Below are 10,140 nucleotides of genomic sequence, written 5' to 3' on the forward strand. Positions count from 1 at the left end.
TGAAATGCGGGAACGGTAACGCCCCCAGAACTGTTCTTTTTCTGTCTAAAACGAAAAATAAAGTTTTATTTCCTTGTGTTTCTGGCCCGGTGAGATCCGTCCAGGTAGGGCTAACACATTAGAACGTTTCAATTCTCTTAGAGCCATTTGTCCCCATGAGCTTTTAATAAGTGTGTTGAGCAAACTGCTGTAAGCCAGAGTTTTTGGTAAATTTTATGTCTGAGCTTTGCTTACTGAGGCACAAAAGACGGAACTTTTTTTAAGCACTTGAGAAAACGAGAGGATTTGAAAGGAGGAATTTTAGTTACAGATACACAGTGCTGTTGATGTGCTTTGCCAAACTCTCATTCGTACATGACATTTGTACATACAACATGAGTTTTAACCTCTAATTAAACAATTAACTTGCTCCAAAGGGGTTGCCTTAGATAACAAACCTCCTGATTTATCAGGTAATACATGAAACCCACCCAGGGCTGTTGCTGCAATAATCTCCCAAAAACCTCCCTTCGCAACCAGGCTGGGTTTAATCCAGACTTCATGTCTTTGCCATGGGCCAAAGAAGACTAATTTATCTGGCACAAGTATAATTAATAATACTTTGGATCATACCATGTACAATAAGGCGTTTTGAGTATAAATTAATGCTCGTTGACTCTGCTTTCCAAGCAGGAACTGTGCAGAGGATGGGGCGTCCTCAGTCTACCAGAATTCCAGAAACCCAAGTGGAATGAAAAACAACCAGCTGATATCATTAACTGGAATTTCCCAAAATCTTTTGCAGCATCCCACATTATTTTTAAGAGCTTTTTCTCAGTAAAATCCTCCAAAGCTCAAAACTGGCCAAGGGACAGAAACACAACAATGATTTTGAGGTAATGGATGCTCCAAAGTATCTTAATTGTGTGTACAGTTATCTGAGGATTACCTGCCTTTAATTAAGGAAATCTAATCCATTGTAATCTAAATTAGCTGACAGCTAATTTCCTGAGGCAACACAAACAAAGGAAATAATTTGAAGGTTGGAGCTGTTCAGCCATTTCACTTTGTGACTTCTTTCAGACAGTGATTTCCAGTACTCGCTTCCCTTCTCCAAAGGGGTTTGCAGCATTCCTAGACCCTGCTCATATCACATAATGTACATTTCAAACATTAAGTTTTGCAATAATGGATATTTTTTTAAAAAAAGAAACAGAACAAATATTAGACAGCAACTTGGACAACCTTGTAATCCTAACAGAATTTATGATTTCATACCAAAGTTACACATGATGTATGAAGATAATTCCAGATGACAGACTTGGGAACAAAGCATTTATTCAGAAGTTGGTTCACGTCCTGCAATGCAAACAGAGCACTCAGCACTCACCTAGGACATGTTACCTGCTCCATTCAAGCACTTCTTCCCTGGGGTTCAGCCTGTCACCACATTTGATAAATCACAGTCCACAAAAATCGTGTCATCCAAACAATCCATTTTCAGTTTGCTTTTGGCATTACTCAGAAACTAAACATGGCCCATCACCAGGACACAAGGCAGAAGTCAGAGTGTTCAGCCAAATTCCCAGGGTTGGGATGTGCCAGCACAGCCATACAGCACTCGTGTCATTCCAAAGTCAGCAATTTGATTGTCCTCCCAAAGCCTGTCCCCAAACCAGCCCTGAGCAGCACTACATGTGGATGTCACATCTGTGTGGAAGCTGCTTTGTGCTACGTTACCTCCCTCCTTATTCCAAGTTGGTGAGTGTTTGGAAAATCCTGCTGCATTGCACTCGGTGGCTTTTACAGTAACAAATGCCACTTGTGTCCAGTACCATTGGTTAAATGCTTTATAGCCCCCCCAGACCAGGATCCAAGACCACACTGACCTGGAGTAAGGTGTTCTAGTCAAACTGCTGTCATGGTTTCTGAGATTTCAGTCTCAGAGAGGAAAATGAACACATTCTAGACATTATGATTTCGAAGAAACCTCAGCTGTGTGAGCCAAATTTAAGGGATCACAGAACCACAGAATATCCTGAGCTGGAAAGGACCCACAAGAACCATCAAAGATCCATACCTGGTCCTTCACAGGACACCCCAGAATCCCACCATGTGACTGAGAGCATTGTCCAAATGCTCCTGGAGCTCTGGATAGCTCTGGAGACAGAAAATATTTATTGGAAAATACTTTTATCTGCAAGAAGATCTCTTAGAGCTGCTCCTCAAGCGCAACCAGACGCTAACAAAACCAGTTATTTACTGGCACGATTCTGCCCACAGAAAGGCCTTTTGCTGGGAAACGTTATTGCTCGAACCCAACAGGAACTGGTGGAGGGGACACATCTTCAGTCAGAAACCAACTGCACACAGGCACATCTGAGCCTGCTGTCATGAGGTTCCTGTGGATTCAGCCCACTTTCACATCCTGCCCATAGACCAGCCCTGGTGAAAGCCATTTTCTGAAGAAACAGAGACTTACACAAGCCTGATCTTTAGATACATTACAGTGCCTGAGCTTATTCCCACAAACTCTTCTGTTTACGGGGTACAAATCCCTTATTTCCTTACTTTTAAAACATGTATTTTTTAACCGCGAAAGCTTTTATGTCTACCTCAGACTTCATGTAAAGGGAGAGTGAAACAACAGACTGTAATTTATGTATCATAGACCTAAACTAAGAGAGCACAATAGCACACCATGTCCCCAAGACTCAGCACTTGGGGATTAATTAGTGAGAAGTTTCTTTACTTCAATGACATTTAATTGCTCAGCCTTCATCCCTACCCTTCCAGGTGTGAAGCTTCTGCCACTGTTGATGTCTCACATCTAAGCTTTGGGCACCACAGTGACATTCTGTTGCAGGGGCAGATCCCAGAGAGTTCCTTTTCGTGGAGACAGAGCCCATGGCACTGGGAGACATCCCTTCTTTTTTTGTTGTTTTTACTCAGGTGAGGTCCTCAGGAGATTTCTGCAATGCTGTGGAACCTGGAATAAGCCCAGAGAGCCCAGTGGGTGTTACAGAAGCAGCAAAAGGGACCTGAGGCTTTGTCTCAGCTTTACCTGAATTTGTTTTGCACACATAAAATATTCCATCTGGAGACTATTTTGGGAAGAAAAGAGAATCAGCCCCAGGCTTGGCTTCAGGGTAGGTTTTGGAGGACAAAACACTCACCCTTGCTACCATGTTCAGCCAGAGCTGTGAGTCCCAGGAGCTTCTGTAAATCTGGCCTGAAGTCAGAAAATGGAAAATGAAAACAGTGAGCCTGAGTCACTACTGTTCAACTCTAATTTTAATTCCCTGGAAGATGGGAGTTTTCTCTGGAATGACGCAGTACATAGTGCATAGGGGCCAGGATTTCAAACTGCTCTTGGAACAGTTTACCCCACTCCCAAATGTGATTGCTGGCACCTCTCCAGATGGCACAGGACTGTCCCCAGCAAAAAGGAGGTGACACAGAAGAGCTAAAAGCACCCTGAGGGAGGGGAAGCCTGGAACTCACTCCTGGGAGCTGAACTTCACCTCTTGAAATGATTATGGAAGCCATGGATCTGCTGGCTCCTTCCCCGGGGGCAGAGAGCTGGTGATGCCCCTGTAGCACCTCGAGTGTAGGTGCGGTGGTGCCAAAATCTTCGTGGTTTGCTATGAGGTGTCATTTCCTCCCTTCTCTGAGTGAGGGAGGCCAGGGAGGGCAAACAGCCCATCAGCAGCTGCTGCTTCCCCAGCAGCTCAGGGCAGCTCTATTTACCACGAGCGTGGTCAGAGCGTTTCCTCTCGGCAGGGCGGTGCCCAGCTTTCCATCCACGGCACAGCAGCTCACAGGAATTCGGGTCGGTTGGGCTAAGAGCAGTAAGGGAAAAAAACCCACAACCCAAAAATAATAATAAAAAGAGAGTTGATGTTTTCATCAGGGAAGCAGGAAGTCTTCTGGAGCCCACACTCCTGTTACTGGTGAGTAACAGAGAACAGCACACGGAAAAAATTCCTCAGATCTCTCAGCCCATCTCCCTACAGATAGAGGATCCCTTTGATGCAGCACAGTCTTTGTTTAATTAAGTTTTCAAATCCCAGGCCAGAGGATCCCCCTTGCCCTAATGAAGCTATTTGCACATTTGCTTTGCTTTTTGTTCCCTCCCCCAGTTCCTTCTTCCCCTTCAACTGGGCCTCCAGGCTTTCTCTTCCCTTTTCTTTCATGCTCTGCAGCAAGCCATATTCCCTTCCTCCCCCACCTGGCTCCCCGGGGAAAGGACTGGAAAGCAAAACAAAGGAATCACTCCCTGGGAAACTATAATTGGCACAACCCTCCTGCTCCAAAAACTCCCGCTGAAGGTGAGGGAACAGCGAAAGCCCCTCCCATGCAGAGACCAGGAAAAGCCGGAGGGAGGGAGCAAAGGCTTTGAAGCCAAGGCTAAAACCGGTGATGGCTCCGAGAATGCCGTGAGGGAGGCCCCGAGGGGACCAAGCTCCGGTCAGCCCGAATCCCTCGTTACTTCCCCGGCAGAACGGGCTCCTACTCCACCCTGCACTGCTCAGGGCTCTCACAGAGGTTAATTTATCCCAGCTAAACACAACACCTGGGAGTGCTGGTGGTACAACTTCCCCTTGTGACACGAGCACTGACCCCATTACAGCTCGGAACATTTCCTCCTGGGTGTGTGTGGCTGGCGTTTAAGTGGGCAATTGACACATTTTATGTTTTCTTTAGAAATATTATATCTCTCATGGATACAGGGTAACTCTGGCGAAGTCCGACCTCCCAGAGATGTCACAAAGTCACGACCATGGTTATTTTGACTTCTCCCGAGTCCTTGGGTGGAAGGAAATTGCCAGTGGAAGGGCGTAGCCATGGCAGCGTGGTGTGACCACCAGAACACGCTCCAAGTGCCCCTGTGCCAACCCCACGTCACCATCCCTGCCTGTGGTCACTCAGTTGATGTTTTTCCAGTGGAGATGCCGATAACTGCATCCACTGAAAACCCATTGTACACTGGAGACTTGAAAAGTTCATGGATGAATTGTCCCAGATATTTTACACAGGACTTTGGCCAACTCTTATTAATCCTTCAAGATGTAACCAAGGGATTCACGGTGGATAATTTGGTGTAACCACAGCGTAAATGACTGGAGACTCAGATGTGAAGCCAGGCCCTGATTTACCAATATTTAACAAATGTCAGCTTTAATTGGTGACACACTCTAATGGGTGACACTCTCCTTAACAATCAGGACTCAGGTAATGAAATCAGGAACGTTTATTGGGTGTCTCAGAAACAGCGGGTCTCAGACAAGCCGCCTTGAGGAACATAATGAAAAGCAATTTGGTGTCCATGGAAGCTGCGAGAGCAGACGAGGCTGTGAAGCCCTGCAAAGGGCCTGTCTCTGCAGAACAACGTGTCTGCATCCACCTGAGCCTGGGTTTATCAGGAACACAGCCCTGTGCCTATGGGAAAGGAATCCACCGCTTCTGAAAACACTGAGCAAATGATCTTTCCAATCTTCCCAGGGTATTGCTCCTCAGAGATGACAAATACATTCACTGTCCTTCACTTTGAGAAGTAGGAACTGGTCCCCTTAAGGAGTTTCAGCCTAATGATCCAGCCACATCCTGAGTATCCAAATTCTACTGAAATTACCTGGTTAGAGATCATATAGTGAATATCAAATCTTATGTGGTGTCAGCTTGTAGGGTTTCAAAACATACAAGAATTTGGCTTTTTGCCTGTACTACCACTTGCACTTTTATTGTTTAGTGAGTTTCTCCCATTTCCAAGATTTCAAATAAATTTCTTTACTGTACATACAACAGATTTAAATGAAATTTGTACTGAACATTAAAATCCAGTAGGATCTTATTTAGGTTGCCCAGAGAAGCTGTGGCTGCCCCATTCCTGGAAGTGTCCAAGGCCAGGCTGGACAGGGCTTGCAGCAACCTGGGATAGTGGAAGGTGTCCCTGCCCATGACAGGGGGTGGGATGGGTGAGCTTTTAGGTCTCTTCCAGTCTAACCATTCTGGGATTCCATTATTTACCAGCTCCTGAGATTTTTCTGTGAGTAACTTGTTTCTGCCGACTGTGAATTGCAGGGGTCATCCGTATTATTAATTTAGATTCCTCTTACCCAACTCAGGGTCCCACACCTGAGCCATAAGGACAAGAAAGGAGGAAAATCTATTTCCACACCAGAGACACTTTTCCTGATCAACCCTGGAACAGTTGGATATCCCTTGTCCATCATCTTAGGAAAAAAGAAAGCTGTGTTAGAATCGAAGGTTCTCACAAAACAGGAGAGACTGCAAAGGAAGGAGACACTGCCTGCAAAGCTGTGATCCTTTCCTTAGTCACATTCTAAAATCCAAGATTTATTATTGCTGGACCTGTCTCATTTCCCTGACACAAGGTCTTAGTCACAGAGTGCTGTGGAGCCCATTCCCATTGTTCCTGAGCTCTGGACTGCTATAAAAGGCGGCCAAGGGCACTCAGTGTCACTGCACTGGAACATCACCACGGGGCTGGCAGGAGACTCTGCAGGTCAGGACTTCACTGGGATCCAAACAACACCATCAGTAAGTGGATAATGTTCCTTCTGTGACTGGGAGATGCTTTTAATTAATGTGTAGTTTACTGGTGATCACAGTAGCAAAGTGTCATTTCTCTACTGTGTCTGAGCAGTTCTGCATCAGCATAACTCAAAATATCACTCAGCATTTCATACACACATCTCTATGTATATTTATGTGCATGTATCTGCATTTAATACAGATGTTTTTCATCAGAACTAATATCCACTTGTTATTTTACATCTAGTTTGATTTCAATGTATTGCCTAAGAAAATTACTCACAAATTACTGGGACAGACTTATTAAGAACAAGCTTGTTACAAGCAAATATAGAATTGATGTGTATTTATGTTCTATTAATGTATGATTTGCTTTTTTATCCAGCCACTGCCAATATTCAAGTTAGTATGAAGACAAGTTGTTTGAGCACATGCTGAGTTTTTTACTATCTCAAATTTCTTCTGCACAGAAAGAATTATTCCTTCAAAAGATTATACAGGAACTTGTCTTTACTATTTGTCTTACAGAACAATTTAAATGCTGCAACTTTGTTTTGCTGTCCCTCCAGGTTTTGATGTAACAATTAATACAGGATTTTCTGGTAAATGAATAAAGGGCTAGGCTGGAGCCAATCCTAAAGCAGGGTACAGTCATTAGTGCCAAAAATGCAGAAATTTTAGGGCTGGAGCTGGCAATAAAGGCATGGTGGGGTTGAAGGGGTGGGTAGGTGTGGGTGTACCAACGCCATGAGCAGACGTAGAGCTGGATGAAATTATAACTTAGACTAAAATATTCATCTCACAATTACATCTTCTAGTTGTCCCTTCCCTAAGCCAGAAAGCCACTTCTTTGCAGAAAAGAAATCCAGCATCAGTCTAATACAATCCTGGATATTTGGGTGTCAGCACTTGCCCTGCTCATGGAAAAGGTTGTGCTATTGAAGGCCCAAAGCCCAGGGCTGTGAACACCTTTTAACTTGATATTCCTGCTCCAGCCTTAAATACCTTTTGAGTTTCACAATTTTCAGCAATCCTGATCTTTGTGTCAAATTGTGTCAAATGCTGTGAAGTTTTTATCAGGAGGGTCTCTTCCAAGTCCTGAAATAATTTCCTGTGCTTGCAAATGCACAGGAGTTCAAAATGTTGTATCAAGAGGCAACAGTGGGAAAGGAGATTTAGGACTATAAGCAAGGAAATGTAGAAATATCCTGTGAATCCTATCTGTCTTTTCCTGGTGTTCCCTGATCCACAGGCCTGGGATGATGTGGGAGGTCCTGGGATGTTTTACCACAGCACAGTGCTCCACTCTCAACCCTGCTTAAAGGCTGAAATTCATTTTGTCAGGTGAAAGAAAGAGCAGAGGAAAAGATTTCTGATCACACCGTCAGCTTCTGGTCCTGTGGAGCTGATTTAAAGAAGAGAGAAAATGTTCCTGCCCCAGAGATCTCTGCAGACAGTTACATTTTTGGCAATTCTTTTTTTTGCCTGTTTTGCAATGTGTCAAGACGTTGAAAAGTAAGCAATAATACCTTTTTACTTCATTGACATCATTAGAAATCTGCTCACTTTTGATTTCATTGGCTGTGTTCTGCACTGCTCTTGGCTACTCCAGGCATAGCAGAATAAAAATTCAATGTATTTGATACAGCACCATTTTACCTCACTCTCCCTGCAGTATAAAATTAGACCAATTGCATTTTTAGATGTGTAACATGTACCACATTTCAGTTGTCACTTTTAAACGCAGCATAGCAAATCACAGAAGGATGTTCAACATAAGCCATGGAGATGGCACATGCTGAAATTCCATATTTAGGTTCCCAATCAGATCCAAATCTGCGGTAGGAGCCTATAGCTGCAGTTAGATCTTATCTAAGCAGCCTGGAATCCTGAAATATTTGCATCTGAGATTTAGCTTGCCCTCCTCAGTCAACAGTTGACTCAAAAATGTTGGTGGATCTGAAGAAAATAGGGGTTTAGTTTTATTTCACGGACATCAGTGATTTCAGGTAAACTACTCCCGAGTTACATCTCTGGAAGGAAAAAAACAAACCCAAGAGTCCTGTAACACTGAGGTGATGGAAAGGGAACTTTATTCTTCTATTGAAACCTCTGAAAAGAATCTAAATTTGGGAAAGACCAAAACCCTGTAAGAGCTCCTTAAGTCTGCTAGAGCCATTTTGTCAATCTCCCCAGTTTACCTTCTTTAAAAGAGAGGAGATTCAAGGTACACCTTGGGAATAGCACAGCATTTCAGCTTCCCATCTGCAGGAGTCTTTAGGCTTCCTGACAGACTGCCGCAGCCTGAGGCACCTCCAGTGCTCCTTCCTCAGTGCAGAGAAGCATCTGGCATGGATGGATGCAAAACAGCATCTCCCGTCCCTGACTCCTCGTTCCTTCCCTTGCAGCAGGAGGGCAGTGACCGAGCACCAGCTCATGCATGACAAAGGGAGGGCGTTCCAAGGGCAGAAGCGCCTGATGTGGCTCCACCACGCCCTGGGGGCCGTGCACACGGCCAGCAGCAGGGATATCCCCTTTCCAAATGCCAGGTGGGATGTGCAGAGGAGCCAAGATCCCTCAAATTTCAACAGCATCGACAGAGACGAGGCTTCAAGCCGGATGAAGCAGCTGCTGGAACTGACAGAAGCTCAGGGCTTCCTCCCGTTAAAGCAGCTGGATGGGAAGATCCCAAAGGGTAACTGGAACCCACATGGCCTGTTTGACCCCCTTTGATTAATCCCACAAGTGTCAGCCCAGCCGTCTGTCCCTTGCTTTACACGCGTGCTGCTGGAGGGAACAGCTCCAGCGCAAAGGTGAACAGCAAAATGAAAACCCTTAACTGCATTCACTCCTCCAGGTGTTCACAGAGACCCTCATACAGAGCAGGCCCTCTCCCATCTGAGCACTGTGACTGTGAGATGGGTCCCTCTCTTCCCTCGCCAGGGCCCCCCCTCCCGTCTGTCTTGGATATCTTAGGGATGCTGCAGCCTGTTGGAGCTCCTGGAGCTCACACGCAGCAGGAAGTTTGGGTCATTAACCTGCATATTCACAGGCTCATTCACAGCCTCATGTTTTGACTCCTGAAGAACTTTACCTTTGAATACAGGTTCTCCTTCATTCACAGCTGCCTGCAGTAATTTCACACTCTGCTCTAGTAATGACTTTTCTTATACTGTAGTTACAAAGGGTTTTTCCTGCTCCTTCAGCATGCAGACTGTTTTAAGCATCTTGGACACTCAGTTTCTCCTCTGTTTTGCCAGGTAGAAGTTGGCAGTGATCCCCATTCAGCCAAAGCCCTGGACATCCACCTTGTTCTGCAGGTGGAAGAGATGAGAATGAGCTTTCAGGGTCCCCATTTGAGCCTTTTGTTCCACACTTCATTTCCTTTCCTCAAGTGAAATCCTCTCCAAGAGCTCCCACAGCAGCAGGAAAACAGATTCATGAGGCCACCCGTGTTTCCTGAGGTACCACTGGGTTTTGCTGTTCACCTTTGACAACAAACTGACCGTCTCTGTCTAAGCAAAGCAAGGTCCAGTTTAATCAGTCTTTCAGAAATGAAATCTGTCATGTGTGTTACAAATATATCAGCATTTTCATCGTGTA

At 45.0% G+C, this 10,140-nt stretch overlaps 1 long non-coding RNA gene across 1 annotated transcript; it reads right to left on the minus strand.

The window, feature by feature from the left end:
* Positions 1-1,221: 1,221 nt before the first annotated feature.
* Positions 1,222-3,227, minus strand: LOC108447888. Its single transcript, XR_001863590.1, has 2 exons — positions 3,156-3,227; positions 1,222-2,968 (listed from the first exon to the last, which is right to left on the minus strand). It is a non-coding gene; the product is annotated as an uncharacterized LOC108447888 (long non-coding RNA).
* Positions 3,228-10,140: the final 6,913 nt, after the last annotated feature.

The sequence above is a fragment of the Corvus brachyrhynchos genome, unplaced genomic scaffold (genome assembly GCF_000691975.1).
Source record: "Corvus brachyrhynchos isolate BGI_N302 unplaced genomic scaffold, ASM69197v1 scaffold607, whole genome shotgun sequence".
Classification (NCBI taxonomy): Eukaryota; Metazoa; Chordata; class Aves; order Passeriformes; family Corvidae; genus Corvus; species Corvus brachyrhynchos.